The sequence below is a fragment of the Salmo salar genome, chromosome 13 (assembly GCF_965601325.2).
Source record: "Salmo salar chromosome 13, fSalSal1, whole genome shotgun sequence".
In the NCBI taxonomy this organism is placed as follows: Eukaryota; Metazoa; Chordata; class Actinopteri; order Salmoniformes; family Salmonidae; genus Salmo; species Salmo salar.
Genome location: NC_138303.1, coordinates 100,207,074 through 100,226,912, shown reverse-complemented (window position 1 = coordinate 100,226,912; position 19,839 = coordinate 100,207,074). Strand labels below are relative to the sequence as shown.

The window sequence follows — 19,839 nt, the reverse complement described above, 5'->3', positions numbered from 1 at the left end:
TGTCATTACTCCTCTCTCAGCTACTAACCCATCTTTACTCCTCTCAGCTACTAACCCGTCTTTACTCCTCTTAGCTCCTTACCTGTCATTACTCCTCTCTCAGCTACTAACCTGTCATTTCTCCTCTATTAGCTACTAACCTGTCATTACTCCTCTCTCAGCTACTAACCTGTCATTACTCTTCTCTCAGCTAATAACCTGTCATTACTCCTCTCTCAGCTACTAACCTGTCTTTACTCCTCCCTCAGTTACTAACCTGTGATTACTCCTCTCTCAGCTACTAACCGGTCATTACTCCTCTCAGCTAATAACCTGTCTTTACTCCTCTCAGCTAATTACCTGTCATTAATCCTTTCTCAGCTACGAACCTGTCATTACTCCTCCCTCAGCTTCTAATCTGTCATTACTCCTCTCTCAGCTACTAATCTGTCATTTCTCCTCTCTTAGCTACTAACCTGTCATTATTCCTCTCTCAGTTCCTAACCTGTCATTACTCCTCTCTCAGCTACTAACCTGTCTGTACTCCTCTCAGCTACTAACCTGTCATTACTCCTCTCTCAGCTACTAACCTGTCATTACTCCTTTCTCAGCTACTAGACTGTCATTACTCCTCTCAGCAACTAACCTGCCATTACTCCTCCCTCAGCTACTAACCTATCATTGCTCCTCCCTCAGCTTCTAATCTGTCATTACTCCTCTCTCAGCTACTAAGCTGTCATTACTCCTCTCTCAGCTACTAACCCTTCTTTACTCCTCTCAGCTACTAACCCTTCTTTACTCCTCTCAGCTACTAACCCGTCTTTACTCCTCTCAGCTACTAACCTGTTATTACTCCTCCCTCAGTTACTAACCTGTGATTACTCCTCTCTCAGCTACTAACCTGTCATTACTCCTCTCTCAGCTACTGACCTGTCATTAATCCTCTCTAAGCTACTAACCTGTCTTTACTCCTCTCTCTCAGCTACTAACCTGTCATTACTCCTGTCAGCTGCTAACCTGTCATTACTCCTCCCTCATCTGCTAACCTGTCTTTACTCCTCTCTCTCAGCTACTAACCTATCATTACTCCTCTCAGCTATGAGCCTGTCATTTCTCCTCATAGCTACTAACCCATCTTTACTTCTCTCAGCTACTAACCTGTCATTACTCCTCTCTCAGCTACTAACCTGTCTTTACTCCTATCAGCTACTAACCTGTCATTACTCCTCTCTCAGCTACTAACCTGTCTTTACTCCTCTCAGCTTCTAACCTGTCATTACTCCTCTCTCAGCTGCTAACCTGTCATTAGTCCTTTCTCAGCTACTAACCTGTCATTACTCCTCTCAGCAACTAGCCTGCCATTACTCCTCCCTCAGCTACTAACCTGTCATTACTCCTCTCTCAGCTACTAACCTCTCATTACTCCTCATAGCTACTAACCCATCTTTACTTCTCTCAGCTACTAACCTGTCATTACTCCTCTCAGCTACTAACCTGTCATTACTCCTCTCTCAGCTACTAACCTGTCACTGCTCCGCCCTCAGCTTCTAATCTGTCATTACTCCTCTCTCAGCCACTAACCTGTCATTACTCCACTCAGCTACTAACCTGTCATTACTCCTCTCTCAGCTACTAACCTGTCTTTTCTCTTCTTAGCAACTAACCTGTCACTACCCCTCTCTCAGCTACTAACCTGTCATTACTCCTCTCAGCTGCTGACCCGTATTTACTCCTCTCAGCTACTAACCTGTCATTACTCCTGTCAGCAACTAACCTGTCATTACTCCTCTCTCAGCTACTAACCTGTCATTACTCCTCTCTCAGCTACTATCCTGTCATTAATCCTCTCAGCTACTAACCTGTCATTACTCCTCTCTAAGCTGCTAACCTGTTATTACTCCTCTCAACTACTAATCCGTCTTTACTCCTCTCAACTACTAATCCGTCTTTAGTCCTCTCAGCTACTAACCTGGCATTACTCCTCTCAGCTGCTAACCTGTTATTACTCCTCTCAACTACTAATCCGTCTTTAGTCCTCTCAGCTACTAACCTGGCATTACTCCTCTCAGCTACTAACCTGTCATTACTCCTCTCAGCTACTAACCTGTCATTACTCCTCTCTCAGCTACTAACCTGTCATTACTCCTCTCAGCTACTAACCCGTCTTTACTCTCGAGCTGTGCCTCTAGCAGGATCCTCTGTAGCTCCCCCTGCAGGGCCCAGGAGGCTGTGTCCTGTTCTTGTCCTGTCAGACTCTCCCTGCTGCTCACTGCTGATAGCAGCTCCTCCAGCTCCACCCACGAGTCTGTGTGTGTGTGTGTGTGTGTGTGTGTGTGTGTGTGTGTGTGTGTGTGTGTGTGTGTGTGTGTGTGTGTGTGTGTGTGTGAGAGAGAGAGACAGAGACAGAGACATGCAACCTGTCAGCAATGTTGCAAACTGAGAGCTGAGCTAATTCTGGAACATTCCATAGTTTACTTTTCAGTTAATCTTATTCAATCTCCCGCAATAACTTTACTAAATCCCCATTCTGGAAGACTGTAGGCTAAACCAGGAGGGTTTGGCAACCGCCTATCAGCCAGCAGCCATGCAAGTGAGGGACACAGCATGAGCACACTAAAAATAGACAAATAAATCTGCCCTCCAAGGCATTTACAGCACGCTATGTCACAGGAAGGCCCAGAAGACCATGAAGGACCTCAGCCACCTGAGCCATGGCCTGTTCACCTCGTTACCATCTAGAAGGCAGAGACAGTACAGGTACATCAAAGCTGGGACCAAGAGTCTGAAAAATTCCAGGCCATCAGATTTTTAAATAGTCACCACTAGCCAGCCTGCTCCAAGTACCCTGCCCTGAACTTAGTCACTGTTACTAGCCGGCTAACATCCATGTCCTTCACCCAGCACCTTAGAGACTGCTGCCCTATGTACAGTTGAAGTCGGAAGTTTACATTCACTTAGGTTGTATTCATTAAAACTCGTTTTTCAACTACTCCACAAATTTCTTGTTAACAAACAATAGTTTTGGCAAGTCGGTTAGGACATTTACTTTGTGCATGACACAAGTAATTTTTACAACAATTGTTTACAGACAGATTATTTCACTTATAATTCACTGTATCACAATTCCAGTGGGTCAGAAGTTTACATTCACTAAATTGACTGTGCCTTTAAACAGCTTGGAAAATTCCAGAAATTGATGTCATGACTTTAGAAGCTTCTGATAGGCTAATTGACATCATTTGAGTCAATTGGAGGTGTATCTGTGGATGTATTTCAAGGCCTACCTTCAAACTCAGTGCCTCTTTGCTTGACATCATGGGAAAATCAAAAGAAATCTGCCAAGACCTCCGAAAAATTATTGTAGACCTCCACAAGTCTGGTTCATGCTTGGGAGCAATTTCCAAATGCCTGAAGGTACCACGTTCATCTGTACAACCAATAGTACGCAAGTATAAACACTATGGGACCATGCAGCCGTCATACCGTTCAGGAAGGAGACTCTCTCCTAGAGATGAACGTACTTTGGTGTAAAAAGTGAAAATCAATCCCAGAACAACAGCAAAGGACCTTGTGAAGATGCTGGAGGAAACAGGTACAAAAGTGTCTATATCCACAGTAAAACAAGTCCTATATCGACATGACCTGAAAGGCCGCTCAGCAAGGAAGAAGCCACTGCTCAAAAACCGCCATAAAAAAGCTAGACTACGGTTTGCAACTGCACATGGGGACAAAGATCGTACTTTTTGGAGAAAAATAGAACTGTTTGGCCGTAATGAATATCGTTATGTTTGGAGGAAAAAGGGGGAGGCTTGCAAGCTGAAGAACACCATCCCAACTGTGAAGCACGGGGGTGCCAGCATCATGTTGTGGGGGTGCTTTTCTGCAGGAGGGACTGGTGCACTTCACAAAATAGATGGCATCATGGGGAGTGAAAATTCTATGTGGATATATTGAAGCAACATCTCAAGACATCAGTCAGGAAGTTCAAGCTTGGTAGCAAATGGGTCTCCCAAATGGACAATGACCCCAAGCATACTTCCAAAGTTGTTGCAAAATGGCTTAAGGACAACAAAGTTAAGGTATTGGAGTGGCCATTACAAAGCCCTGACCTCAATCCTATAGAAAATGTGTGGGCAGAACTGAAAAAGCGTGTGCGAGCAAGGAGTTCTACAAACCTGATTCAGTTACACCAGCTCTGTCAGGAGGAATGGGCCAACTTATTGTGGGAAGCTTGTGGAAGGCTACCTGAAACGTTTGACCCAGTTAAACAATTTAAAGGCAATGCTACCAAATACTAATTGAGTGCATGTAAACTTCTGACCCACTGGGAATGTGATGAAAGAAATAAAAGCTGAAATAATTTATTCACTCTACTATTATTCTGACATTTCACATTCTTAAAATGAAGCGAATTCTAACTGACCTAAGACAGGGAATTTTTACTTGGATTAAATGTCAGGAATTGTGAAAAACTCAGTTTAAATGTATTTGGCTAAGGTGTATGAAAACTTCCGACTTCAACTGTATATACACTACCGTTCAAAGGTTTGGGGTCACATACATTTCTTTGTTCATTAAAATAACATCAAATTGATCAGAAATATAGTGTAGACATTGTTAATTTTGTAAATGACTATTGTAGCTGGAAACGGCAGATTTTTTATGGAATATCTTCAAAGGCGTACAGAGGCCCATTATCAGCAATCATCATTCCTGTGTTCCAGTGGCACATTGTGTTAGCTAATCCAAGTTTATCATTTTAAAAGCCTAATTGATCATGTCACGTAGAGTAGGCCAGAAGGCTAAACTGGAAAACCTAACCTCTATTAAAAAATAAAAAGATGGCGGAGCCACAAAAGTTCTTCTGTGCAAAGGTGTTTATTTACATAGTGATTCCGGAACAAAACAACAGTACTGCCATCAAACGTATACCTTATGGGACAGCTTAAAAACAAAGCTGCCCCACCCACAGCTCAATCCAAAATGCCTCTCAATGAACTGAAAGAGAGGCTCCTTTTGTAGGGGTAGCCCCTCCCCTCAGAACAATTAACACTAATTAATTAAGCAATTACCTATTCAACATACAGTTTCCATTTATCTAAACATACCAAAATATATACATTGCAACACGTTTATGAAACAACATCACAATATAACATTTACAAAATTACATCACTACTGACTGTCTTCCAATATGCCCATTTACGTTAATAAGCTATTCCGGACAGGCACTACAAAGTAAGCCCAATTCCCTTAGCTCGGGTCCTTATCCAGCATACCCGTAAGCTATAGAGATGGAGAGAGAGAGGAACAGAACAAACAACCGCGCTCATCCATAACATCGATAAGTATACTAAATATTGCTTATATTAAATATGAACACCTGTCTGTTTATTTCTTTATACCATAACCGGTTACTGAAGTAAGTGTGAAATGTATGTACTAAGATAGAGAAGTTAACTTGTGTGTCGACCCACATTGTTAACTTATCTGATAATGAAGCAGGGAGGAGTGATGAATGTGTGCGTGCGTTAAAGTACCAAATGCTGCCCGTGGCCAGTGACGGACTTCTACGTCACAGATCATTAGAAAACCTTTTTGCAATTATGTTAGCACAGCTGAAAACTGTTGTTCTGATTAAAGAAGCAATAAAACTGGCCCTCTTTAGACTAGTTGAGTAGGCTCAAAATGGCCAGAAACAAATATTTTTATTCTGAAACTCGTCAGTCTATTCTTGTTCTGAGAAATGAAGGCTATTCCATGTGAGAAATTGCCAAGAAACTGAAGATCTCGTGCAACGCTGTGTACTACTCCCTTCACAGAACTGCGCGAGCTGGCTCTAACCAGAATAGAAAGAGGAGTGGGAGGCCCCAGTACACAACTGAGCAAAAGGAGAAGTACATTAGAGTTTCTAGTTTGAGTAACAGACACCTCACAAGTCCTCAATTGGCAGCTTCATTAGATAGTACCCGCAAAACACCAGTCTCAACGTCAACAGTGAAGAGGCGACTCCAGGATGCTGACCTTCTAGGCAGAGTTGCAATGAAGAATTCATATCTCAGACTGGCCAATAAAAATAAAAGATTAAGATGGGTAAAAGAATACAGACACTGGACAGAGGAACTCTGCCTAGATGACCAGCATCCCGGAGTCGCCTCTTCACTGTTGACGTTGAGACTAGTGTTTTGCGGGTACTATATTTCTTCATTTCTTTATTTAAATTTTTTGGATTTGCTTGTGTTGTTTTCTATTGTTAGGTATACTAACATAAGGATTTCGCTGTACCTGCAATAACAGCTGCAAAATATGTGTACTCGACCAAAAGCATTTGATTTGATCTAAACAGGCTTTTTAATTGTCTGTTGTTGCTTTATCATTACAGTAGACGGCTGTCTTAAGGTTAAGACACGTAATGCAGAGGGGTATACTACAAAGTAGGATCAATGAGTTAGCCAGCTAACTTGCCTAAATATTCTGAATTAATTTTTTTTTAATCGAAGAGCTTACATCGAAGAGCTGATCCCAGGCTGTGTCACAGTTGACACCATAGGGCGGCGCATGAGTCAGGGGAGGGTTTGGCCGGGGGGCTGTCATTGACTCATCGTGCTCTAGAGACTTCTTGTGGCGTGCTCGGCGCTTGCAAACTGACTTCAGTCATCAGTTGAACAGTGTTTCCTCTGACACATTGGTATGGCTGACTTCCAGGTTAAGCGAGCAGTGTGTTAACTTACATCTAGACGTTCCGCTAGCGGAACACCTGCTCCAATTTCCAATGAAAGGCGTGGCGCGAATTACAAATTCCTCAAAAATACAAAAACTTCAATTTTTCAAACATATGACTATTTCACAGCATTTTAAAGACAAGACTCTCCTTTATCTAACCACACTGTCCGATTTCAAAAAGGCTTTACAGCGAAAGCAAAACATTAGATTATGTCAGCAGAGTACCAAGCCAGAAATAATCAGACACCCATTTTTCAAGCTGGCATATAATGTCACAAAAACCCAGAAGACAGCTAAATGCAGCACTAACCTTTGATGATCTTCATCAGATGACAACCCTAGGACTTTATGTTATACAATACATGCATGTTTTGTTCAATCAAGTTCATATTTATATCAAAAAACTGCTTTTTACATTAGCATGTGACGTTCAGAACTAGCATACCCCCCTCTGTTTGTTGACTTGGCTTTCGAAGACTTTAGAAAGGCAGGGTAGGATAGATATAGGTCTGTAGCAGTTTGGGTCAAGAGTGTCCCCCCCTTTGAAGAGGAGGATGACCGCAGCTGCTTTCCAATCTTTAGGAATCTCAGACGACATGAAAGAGAGGTTGAACAGGCTAGTAATAGGTGTTGCAACAATTTCGGCAGATCATTTTAGAAAGAAAGGGTCCAGATTGTCTAGCCCGGCTGATTTGTAGGGGTTCAGATTTTGCAGCTCTTTCAGAACATCAGCTGACTGGATTTGGGAGAAGGAGAAATCGGGAAGGCTTGGGCGAGTTGCTGTGGGGGGTGCAGTGTTGTTGACCAGGGTAGGGTTAGCCATGTGGAAAGCATGGCCAGCCGTAGAAAAATGCTTATTGAAATTCTCAATTATAGTGGATTTATCGGTGGTGACAGAGTTTCCTATCCTCAGTGCAGTGGGCAGCTGGGAGGAGGTGATCTTATTCTCCAAGGACTTTACAGTGTCCCAGAACTTTTTTGAGTTTGTGTTACAGGAAGTAAATTTCTGCTTGAAAAATCTAGCCTTTGCATTTCTTTTCTATTGAGTCGGTGAAGGTAACACAAAGTGGTCTTGTGATGTTTGTTTGGGTTTCTTCAGATCAGAGGGAGGAGGCGCTCCATGCGATGCAACTTGGGTCAAGATCTGTTTTTTGCTTTGCTCTTAGGAACAGGGCACGATTGAAAGGAGTGAAAACTGGGGTAGCATTACGTGTGGAGGTGGAGCATTTGAAGTTGAAGATTCCTGGTGTTTGTGACGCCCACCGTTTGGTGTGACGCAGACCCGGTGGTGAGCGTGGTGAAACAGAGGAGTCACTGTCAGTCCTTTTGAGTTTTGAGTCAGAGTCTTTACCTGACAAGGTCATGTTAGAATATATCAATTATCCTGTTAGAGTGTTTGTGGCGAATCCACTGCACTGTTTCAGGTGCAACGTTTATGGTCATGTCACAGCTATGTGCAGGTGGGAGATTCCAAGATGTGGGAAGTGTGCAGGAAGGCATGGGATAGAGGACTGTGTAGTTTTGGTGGATAATGTTGTGTGTGTCAGCTGTAGGGGTGCACATGTTGCTGGGGATCAGAAGTGTCCAGGTTGAGGTGGCTAGAGTCAGAGTAGTGCAGAAGTTGTGGCTAGAGTCAGAGTAGTTCAGAAGTTGTTGTATACTGAGGCAGTGAAAAAAGTAGAGGAGGATGGGTCAGTAGTCAGGGATTCTGAGAGGATCCCTGTGAATAGTAGATCTGTTCCAGCAGGGAGGGATAGACCAATGAGTGACATATGCTTCAGTAAGGTTGGCTTAGCATTCATAGCAATGGTTATCAACTGTACCACAGAAATGGAACGTGAATCACAGAAAATAGATGTTGTGGTGCCAGCTGCAGAGAAGTACTTGGGGGGTATGAGGGGGGTATGAGATTTGACTTCAGAAGAGTTACAGAGTGTGTTGAGTAGTGTCCCGTCCTCTCAGGACATTGGCCTGGGGTAGGATCAGATAGGGTTAAAGTAGTGGAATTATTTACTGTTTGGGGTTTTAGGCTGGGTTTCTGTACAGCTGATGTAAGAAGGGCTTCATAAATACATTTGATTGATTGATTGGAATAAGTTACAGGTTTTAATCAGTATAGGGTTAGTAGGTAGGGTAATACAATATTTATATATATACATATCACCTGGAGTGCTTTTCCAACAGTCTTGAAGGAGTTCCGACATATGCTGAGGACTTGTTGGCTGCTTTTCCTTCACTGCATTCCAACTCATCTTAAACCATCTCAATTGGGTTGAGGTCGGGAGATTGTGGGGCCAGGTCATTTGATGCAGCACTCCATCACTCTCCTTTTTGGTCAAATAGCCCTTACACAGCCTGGAGATGTGTTGGGTCATTGTCCTGTTGAAAAACAAATGATAGTCCCACAAAGCGCAATCCGGATGGGATGGCGTATCGCTGCAGAATGCTGTGGTAGCCATACTGGTTAAGTGTGCCTTGAATTCTAAACAAATCACAGACAGTGTCACCAGCAAAGCACCACCACGTCATCACACCTTGTCCTCCTTGCTTCACGGTGGGAACCACACATACGGAGATCATCCGTTCACCTACTCTGCATCTCACAAAGACGTGACGGTTGGAACCAAAAATCTCAAATTTGGACTCATCAGACCAAAGGACCACCTTCCACCTGTCTAATGTCCATTGCTAGTGTTTCTTAGTCCAAGCAAGTCTCTTTTTCTTATTAGTGTCCTTTAGTAGTGGTTTCTTTGCAGCAAATCGACCATGTTGAGATGTGTCTGTTACTTGAAATCTGTGAAGCATTTATTTGGGCTTATTTTGTCTTCTGCAGCAGAGGTAATTCTGGGTCTTCCTTTCCTTTGGCAGTCCTCATGAGAGCCAGTTTCATCAAAGCGCTTGATGGTTTTTATGACTGCACTTGAAGAAACTTTCCAAGTTCTTGAAATTTTCCGCATTAACTGACCTTCATGTCTTAAAGTAATGATGGACTGTCATTTCTCTATGCTTATTTGAGCTACTTTAAGAATCTCAAATATAAAATATATTTTGATTTGTTTGGGTTACTACATGATTCCATATGTGTTATTTCATTGTTTTGATGTTTTCACTATTATTCTACACTGTAGAAAATAGTCAAACTAAAGAAAAACCCTGGAATGAGTAGGTGAGTCCAAACTTTTGACTGGTAATGTATATATTACTATATATTACTGTATATATTAATTAATATAAAATAAAACAATCCTGGTTCCCCTTTCCCATTATTTATCACAAAGTGTAATGGATCTATACTACAGTTAATTTGGGGCTCGTCCTGAGACTGGTTGAATGAGTTTGTGGACCATTACTTATTAAGTAAAATTTTTCACAAATTAAGCTACTGTGTTTGCGTCGCGTTACTGGGCCAATACTAACTTCAAGACCCTAGTGAGGACGACAAGCCCGCAGATGAACTTCCCTGGCGACGACGGGCGATTCTTCGTGAGCCCACGTTTCCGCTGCCGGGGGCTGGTCTCAGACGATCCCGCAGTTGAAGAAGCCAGATATGGAGGTCCTGGGCTGCCGTGGTTACACATGGGCTGCGGTTGTGAAGCCAGTTGGACGTACTGCCAAATTCTCTCTAACTCTGGCAACAGCTGTGGTGGACATTCCTGCAGTCAGCATGCCAATTGCACACTCCCTCAAAACTTGAGTCATCTGTGGCATTGTGTTGTGACAAAATTGCACATTTTAGAGTGGCGTTTTATTGTCCTCAGCACAAGGTGCACCTGTGTAATGATCATCCTATTTAATCAGCTTCTTGATATGCCACACCTGTCAGGTGGATGGATTGTCTTGACAAAGAAGAGATGCTCACTAACAAGGATATAACCAATGTGTGCACAGCATTTGAGAGAAACAAGCTTTTTGTGCACATTGAACATTTCTGAGATCTTTTATTTCAGCATGGGACCAACAATTGTTGCATTTCTATTTTTGTTCAGTACATTTAGGTCATCTGGTAGACTCGCGTCACTGGGCAGTTCGCGGCTGGATTTCCTTTTGTAGTCTGTGATAGTTTGCAAGCCCTACCACATCCGACTAGTGTCAGGGCCGGCGTAGTAGGATTCGATATTAGTCCTGCATTGACGTTTGCAAGTTTGATGGCTCGTCGGAGGTTGTGGCGGGATTTGTTATAAGAGTCTGGATTAGCAGCAGCTCTAGCCTTTAGCTCAGTGCGGATGTTTCCTGTAATCGATGGCTTCTGGTTGGGATATGTATGTACGGTCACTGTGGGGAAGACGTCGTCGTAGCACTAATTGAAGAAGCCGGGGATGTGGTCAACTCCTCAATGTTATTGGATGAATCCCGGACATATTCCAGTCTGTGCTAGCGAAGTTCTATATTGAATTGATCTGGTGATATACCGGTGATTATTGATATTAGATGGGTGCACCTGAGGTACTGAAATACCCATAGACTATTTATCCAAGGTATTGAAATACTAATAGACTATTTACCCGAGATATGGAAATGTAACTAGGCCTATTGTGAACATTGTTTATTGTGTGAATCACGTTGTGAATTGTATATATTTTATTATGATAACAACTACAACTATATTCCTTAAAATGCATTTAGCACTTATCTTTAAACCTACTGGTCTCTGGTCTTTAAAATGATAATCTCATCACTGCTCCCTCTGAAACTAGTCCGTTGCATTGTTTGAGTGTTCCATGATAAGCACATGCAACACATGCACACGGACGAACACAACACACACAAACAAACAGGACCAAGCACTGGCAGAGTGCCCTGGCAGAGTGCCCTGGCAGAGTGACCTGACAGAGTGCCCTGACAGAGTGCCGTCTGCTTACATAAGATCTTATTTCTGTATGAGATGATCTCTCCTATCTCATTATCTCTCTCTCTGGAATGCATGTATGCAAACATCATCAACCCTCATCCCCTCTGTTTGTCTCTTCCCCTTTTATCTTTTCTTTAAGGAAGTGAGAGATCATGTAAACAGTAACAGTGGAGAGGGCATATGAATAGAGGAGAGCGGGGAGGAGAGAGCACAGAGGGGAAACTATGCTGTTGCCCTAGTTTTCCTCCCAGAGAAAGAGAGTTATGACATAATCACTGGCTGCCAGCCTGCTGTTTCTCTCTCTCTTTCTCTCTCTGTGGCCTTGACCATGTTGCACTGCAGCAATACCCAATGCCTGTCGATAGTCCAGTATCCATCCATAGAATTAGTGCCAATCAGGTTTATGTAATGTCTGTTAATATAGGCCTAGTTCTTGAAAAACAAAGCACAAATGTGTTGTTGTGCTCGTTCCAAAGCGTTGCGTTAAAGTCCAAGATATTATGGCTTTATAAATCTGTTTACGGTTCAACCATGTCCAATGTACTATTCCCATCTGTGTATGAGTTGTCTATACATTGACAGCTGGACAACATCTCCCATTGTCACGCCCTGACCATAGAGAGCCTTTTTTATTCTATATTTTGGTTAGGTCGGGGTGTGACTAGGGGGGGGGTGTTCCTATCTAGGTTGTCTAGTTCTATGTTGGCCTGGTATGGTTCCCAATCAGAGGCAGCTGTTTATCGTTGTCTCTGATTGGGGATCGTATTTAGGCAGCCATTTCCCCACTGGTGTTTGTGGGATCTTGTTTATGTGTAGTTGTCTGTGAGCACGCCATAGCTTCACGTGTTCGTTGCCCTTTATTGTTTTTGTGAGTTTCATTTAATAAAGATGTGGAACTCTATGTACGCTGCGCCTTGGTCTGAGTATGATTACAATGACGATCGTGACACCCATGTACTGTTGAGGCTATAAGCAAACTGTACGGTGAGCTATAAGCCTCAGGGAAATCTCCCGGGTTTAATTGGTTTAGGAAGATAGAAAAAGGTGAGTCATGAAATCCGTTTACACAATGACATGTCAGTTGCAACAACTCCAAACGGGTGTGCTAACGTTTCTCCCCTAACCTGCCCTTTTAGTCCACGCTATCCATGTATTCTGTCATGGTTAATGATTATATAAGTGTTGTGTGTGAATTAAGTAAAATGTAGCAAACAACCTTCTTCTAATGAAAGAGGTCAATGTTCATGCATCATTAATTGATTGTTACTAACAAATAAGCGTTATAGGCCTAAGGATGAACATAATCATTTATACATCAATAGTGTTATTTTCCTGATGACCCCTTTTGGAATTATTTATAAAGAATGTAACCTAGAAAACACTTGGACATAGTTAATCCCTATGGTAAACACAGAGAAAGAGTCATCCTAGGGCAGTAACAAGGCTTTTAGAAACATTTGATAGTAACACACAAATCAATCATCATTGACCCGACTTTGCATTGACCCAAAAACAATAAAGAATTTTTTATACATTGACACAAAGTAACCACCCCGGCCAGCTCAGTCCCCCAAACCCTTACCGTACAAGCCGTCCTCTGGAGTCTGCGAACCTGACAGAGACATGGTTAGTGGCCGAAGGATGATTTAAATTCAGAGAGAGAGATTCTCACACTGACAAACACGAGCAATGAGGAGAAAACTGTATCCTAAACTGCCTTTTCTTCATTCACTATTGTTATGGTAGCACGTAGACTATGATGATCAGAGCGCGCTAATCCGCCAACACTCCCTCCCTAACCACGTGCAGAGAAGATCGAGGTAAACAAACAGACTTGACCCACTGGGCACACACTGGTTGAATCAATGTTGTTTCCACGTCATTTCAAGAACCAACGTGGAATAGATGTTGAAATGACGTCTGTGCCCAGTGGGGAAGCTCAACAGTAAAGAGCCATACCGCAATTTAAGTAGCTGACAACACTTGTACAGTGGATTAGATTAAGAGATAATTGATTTAACTCACTTCAACTCCATTCAGACAATGTGTATTGAAAGTTGCAACCTACATTTGAAATTAATTTAAATAATCTTTTTAAATGCACATCCAGGCAATGTTTAAAAAACAAACAAATTCACCATTTGTCACTTCCTGATCCTTGTAAGAGTTCATTAACTACAAAAGATGGGTCAGGGTGTGACAGGGGGTGTTTGGTTGGTTTTCTAGTTTTCTATTTCTATGTTTTGTGTTCTAGGTTTTCTATTTCTAGTTTTTTTTGGGGGGGGGGGTTGATCTCCAATTGGAGGCAGCTGGTCCTTGTTGCCTCTGATTGGAGATCATATTTAAGAAGGGGTTTTTCCTTTTGGGTTTGTGGGTTGTTTATTTTGAGTATCGTAATTTCCGGACTATTAAGCACACCTGAATATAAGCCGCACCCACTGAATTAAAAAATATATATTATTTTGAACATAAATAAGCCGCACATGTCTATAAGCCGCAGGTGCCTACCGGTACATTGAAACAAATGAACTTTACACAGGCTTTAACGAAACACGGCTTGTAACAAAAATAAATAGGCTTTAACGAAACACGGCTTGTAACAAAAAATAAAAAATTAGCAGTAAGCTTTAATTGTCTTTTTGCACTGAGTCAATTCCAGACGCTGCTGTTTCCAACGTCTTATCATCGACTCATTATTAAGACCAAGCTCCCGTGCAGCAGCTCTATTTCCTTTTCCAACAGCCAGATCAATCGCCTTCAACTTGAAAGCTGCATCATATGCATTTCTCCGTGTCTTTGCCATGATGAGGGTGACAAAATGACTACCGTAATCAGAATGATGGGAAGTTTGAGAGCGCTCGATTTAATCTAAACAGTAAACAAAAAAGTTGTTTGACCTTAACCTGTTCGGCAATTTCATTGGTCTAATGAAAGTTTCATGCCGCCAAAAAACTGAGCACGTCACAGAATGTGTTTTTTTGGAGAAAAAAAAAATTGAAAGCTGGAAAAATCCATATATTAGCCGCGTCATTGTTTAAGCCGCGAGGTTCAAAGCCTGGGAAAAACTGGCGGCTTATAGTCCAGAATTTACGGTAGTGTGTTTTCCTCTCTGCGTCACGGTTTGTTGTTTTTGTATTTCAGTATTTGGTGTATTGCAACGTTTCACAATAAATATAAAGATGTGGAACTACAACCATGCTGCACGTTGGTCTGATCATTTGAACAGATGTGACACCCATATAATAATATCTACAGTGTATCCTATATACACATACAGTGTATATATAGTGAACAAAAATACAAACACAACATGTAAAATCGTTAAAATTGTTGCATTTATATTTCTGTTCAGTATACAATCTATGAGCCTACCCCACTTGAACAATTTTTCGTCTTTAATTATTTGAATCAAATAGAGAACTTGTGAGTTGTCACAGCTTGTGGTGGTTGGTGGACAGTGACTGATCTATTTAATTCCTTTGAAAAGTAGCCCAGCAACTAGTGACATCAGCACTCCGCATGTAGACTCAGGCTCGTTCAGTGCCTGTGAAGTAAGTGCATGTTGTTGTGTCCATAGAGATACCATGGCGCACAAGGGCGGGCCGTCATGATGCACAGTAGCTCTTCTGATTCCATATTTTTGCCCTTTCCTTCCTATCTTCCTCTTCAAACACACACACGGCTCTAAATTAATATTGTTCATTGGTAGCACTGGTGCTCCTAATTTTTAAAAGTTAGGAGCACAACATGAAATCTAGGAGAACCAGAATATTTTTTAATTGATCGATATATAGTATATTGGGCCTATATCTACTTTTGAAGCACATGTTGTGCTCTAGAAACCAATATTTAACCCTGTAAAGATATTTGTTTATTATAAAAAGATAAAATGTTGATACAAAAACCTGTAATTGAAACTAATTCAAAGCCGTTTGTGGAACAGTAGGTTTCTACATGGTGTAAAAGCACTACCTATTGAGATGCATTAAATAGAAAATTCTACACTGTCTCTTTAAGAACGCAACGTTTTTGAGTGACGACATGCAAGAGATCAGTCATTTTATATTGCTATGATCATTGATTTTCTAAAGAAGCTAGTCATTTTCCTTTCTTTCTGTGCCCCCAAATGTTTAGATAATCTGGTAAATTAACCAGGTTTTTAACTAACTATTGAGTTAACATGAAGGAACAAGGTGTAAACAAATGCCTTTGAGTGGATTTGGAATGACCTTCGACATGGTTTACGAACAGGGCCTAAAAACAACATTTTTGGCCCACCAGCCGCTGTGGCAGCTAGATGAAAAAATATACCACACTCAGAATTCTTACCAGCCAATACATTTATTCACCATAATAACACACAAAAAAGATCAAAGACACAGGCAGGAGGTGACACCGCTACTCTAGCTAGCTAGGACAATGGTAAACACTGTGTGTGTGACACCAGTGGTGTAAAATACTTAAGTAAAAATATTTTAAGTACTACTTAAGGTTTTTATTTTTACTATTTATATTTTTGACAACTTATAATTTTACTTCACTCCATTCCTAAAGAAAATCATGTACTTTTTACTCCATTCATTTTCCTTGACTATGTAGATTATGTAGGAGAGGCTTCCATTAAAGAACACCCTCTGTGTTCTGTTAGACAGGTAACTCTTTATCCACAATATAGCAGGGGGTGTAAAGCCTTAACACATACGTTTTTCCAGCAGCAGACTACAGTATGATCGATAATATCAAAAGCTGCACTGAAGTCTACCAGAGTTTGCAAAACAAAAGACCACACTCTTGATACAAATCATCATGATATCAAACCCAATTTTATTGGTCGCGTACACATATTTTGCAGATTTTATGACGTGTGCAGTGAAATGCTTATGTTCCTAGCTACTACAGTGCAGTAATATCTAGCAATACACCACAATAACACCAAGTTATCTGTTATGGCTTTTCAATCTCTGCTATTTCGTGGATTCAGAGCTATCTATCTAATAGAACGCTTCTCTAATGTCAAACATGTAAAGTGTGGTGTACCGCAGGGCAGCTCTCTTGGCCCTCTACTCTTTTCTATTTTTACTAATGACCTGCCACTGGCATTTAAAACAATCTGTGTGCCCATGCCGATGATTCAACCCTATACGCGTTAGCAACCACAGTTAGTGAAGTCACTGAAACCCTTAGCAAAGAGTTGCAGTAAGTTTTGAAATGGGTGGCCAGTATTAAAATTGTCCTGAACATCTCTAAAATGAAGAGCATCATATTTGGTAAAAAGCGGTGAATGTTGTGGCTGTTGAACAAGTTGAGGAGACTAAATTACTTGCTGTTACCTTAGATTGTAAACTGTCATGGTCAGATCATATAGATTCAATGGTTGTAAAGATGGGAAGAGGTCTGTCCTTGCTAATGAGATGCTCTGCTTTTTTGACACCACACTCCACAAAGCAAGTCCTGCAGGCTCTAGTTTTATCTGATCTTGATTATTGTCCAGTTATATGGCCAAGTGCTGCAAAGAAGGACCTAGTTAAGCTGCAGCTGGCACAGAACAGAGTGGTACGTTTTGCTCTTCATTGTAATCAGAAAGCTAATGTCAATACTTGCCCTCGTTATGTATTTGTATTAATTTTGGATCCCCAAGGTGTTGCTGTTCCATAAGGTGTATTTGTATGTTATTAAATCAAATTTTACTGCTTGCATAAATTACTTGATGTGGAATAGTTTTCCATGTAGTCATGGCTCTATGTAGTACTATGCATCTCCCATAGTCTGTTCTGAACTTGGGGACTGTGAAGAGACCTCTTGTGGCATGTCTTGTGGGATATTCATGGGTGTCCGAGCTGTGCGCCAGTAGCTCAAATACAGCTCGGTGCGTTCAACATGTCAATAACTCTCATACAGTGCAATCGGAAAGTATTAAGACCCCTTTCCTTTTTACACATTTTGTTACGTCATAAGCCTTATTCTAAAATATATATATTTTTTAATTCCCCCATCAATCTATACACAATAACCCATAATGACAAAGTGAAAACAGGTTTTTAGAAATGTTTTCTAATTTATAAAAAAAAAAAAAAACGTAAATACAGCCTGCTTGGAGTTCGCCAAAAGGCACCTAAAAGACTCTCAAACCATCAAAAACAAGATTCTCTGGTCTAATGAAACCAAGATTGAACTCTTAGGCCTGAATGCCAAGTGTCACGTCTGGAGTGAACCTGGCACCATACCTACGGTGAAGCATGGTGGTGGCATCATCATGCTGTGGGGATGTTTTTCAGCGGCAGGGGCTGGGAGACTAATCAGGATCGAGGGAAAGATGAGCGGAGCAAAGTACAGCGAGATCTTGATGAAAACCTGCTCCAGAGTACTCAGGACCTCAGACTGGGGTGAAGGTTCACCTTCCAACAGGACAACAACCCTAAGCACACAGCCAAGACAATGCAGGAATGGCTTTGTCACAAGTCTCTGAATGTCCTTGCGTGGCCCAGCAAGAGCCCAGACATGAACCCAATCGAACATCTCTGGAGAGACCTGAAAATAGTTGTGCAGCAACGCTCCCCATCCAACCTGACAGAGCTTGAGAGGATCTGTAGAGAAGAATGGGAGAAACTCCCCAAATACAGGTGTGCCATGCTTGTACCCAAGAAGACTCGAGGCTGTAATCGCTGCCAAAGGTGCTTCAACAAAGTACTGAGAAAAGGGTCTGAATACTTATGTAAATGTGATATTTCCGTGTTTAAAAAATCCCCAAATCTTAACATTTCTAAAAAGCTGTTTTTGCTTTGTTATTATGGGGTATTGTGTGTAGATTGATGAGGATAAGGCTGTAACGTAACAAATTGTGGAAGAAGTAAAGAGGTCTGAATACCTCCGAATGCACTGTAAATACAAGTAGGGATTAAGTCAATCTCTCCTCCACAATGAGCCAGGAGAGATTGGCATGCATATTATTAATGTTAGCTCTCTGTGTACATCCAAGGGTCAGCCGTGCTGCCCTGTTCTGAGCCAATTGCAAAGTCCCTTTATGTGGCATCTGACCACACGACTGAACAGTAGTCCTGGTGCGACAAAACTAGGGCCTGTAGGACCTGCTTTGTTGATAGTGCTGTTAAGAAGGTAGAGCAGTGCTTTATTATGGACAGACTTCTCCCCATCTTAGCTACTGTTGTATCAATATTATTTGACCATGACAGTTTACAATCCACGATTACTCCAAGCAGTTTACTCACCTCAACTTGCTCAATTTCCACATGATTTATTACAAGATTTAGTTGAGGTTTAGGTTTTAGTGAATGATTTGTCCCAAATACAATGCCTTTAGTTTTTGAAATACACTGCTCAAAAAAATAAAGGGAACACTTAAACAACACAATGTAACTCCAAGTCAATCACACTTCTGTGAAATCAAACTGTCCACTTAGGAAGCAACACTGATTGACAATAAATTTCACATGCTGTTGTGGAAATGGAATAGACAACAGGTGGAAATTATAGGCAACTAGCAAGACACCCCCAATAAAGGAGTGGTTCTGCAGGTGGGGACCACAGACCACTTCTCAGTTCCTATGCTTCCTGGCTGATGTTTTGGTCACTTTTGAATGCTGGCGGTGCTTTCACTCTAGTGGTAGCATGAGACGGAGTCTACAACCCACACAAGTGGCTCAGGTAGTGCAGCTCATCCAGGATGGCACATCAATGCGAGCTGTGGCAAGAAGGTTTGCTGTGTCTGTCAGCGTAGTGTCCAGAGCATGGAGGCGCTACCAGGAGACAGGCCAGTACATCAGGAGACGTGGAGGAGGCCGTAGGAGGGCAACAACCCAGCAGCAGGACCGCTACCTCCGCCTTTGTGCAAGGAGGAGCAGGAGAAGCACTGCCAGAGCCCTGCAAAATGACCTCCAGCATGCCACAAATGTGCATGTGTCTGCTCAAATGGTCAGAAACAGACTCCATGAGGGTGGTATGAGGGCCCGACGTCCACAGGTGGGGGTTGTGCTTACAGCCCAACACCGTGCAGGACGTTTGGCATTTGCCAGAGAACACCAAGATTGGCAAATTCGCCACTGGCGCCCTGTGCTCTTCACAGATGAAAGCAGGTTCACACTGAGCACGTGACAGACGTGACAGAGTCTGGAGACGCCGTGGAGAACGTTCTGCTGCCTGCAACATCCTCCAGCATGACCGGTTTGGCGGTGGGTCAGTCATAGTGTGGGGTGGCATTTCTTTGGGGGGCCGCACAGCCCTCCATGTGCTCGCCAGAGGTAGCCTGACTGCCATTAGGTACCGAGATGAGA

The 19,839-nt window shown here is 42.1% G+C and overlaps 1 long non-coding RNA gene across 1 annotated transcript in view; it reads right to left on the bottom strand.

Annotated features, from left to right (window-relative positions):
* LOC106568353 (uncharacterized) overlaps positions 1-13,357 on the bottom strand; it is a 70,783-nt gene extending 57,426 nt beyond the window's left edge. Inside the window, exon 1 of the long non-coding RNA XR_001320269.3 lies at positions 13,134-13,357. This is a non-coding gene — a long non-coding RNA (uncharacterized LOC106568353). The remainder of the gene's footprint in view (positions 1-13,133) is intronic.
* Positions 13,358-19,839: the final 6,482 nt, after the last annotated feature.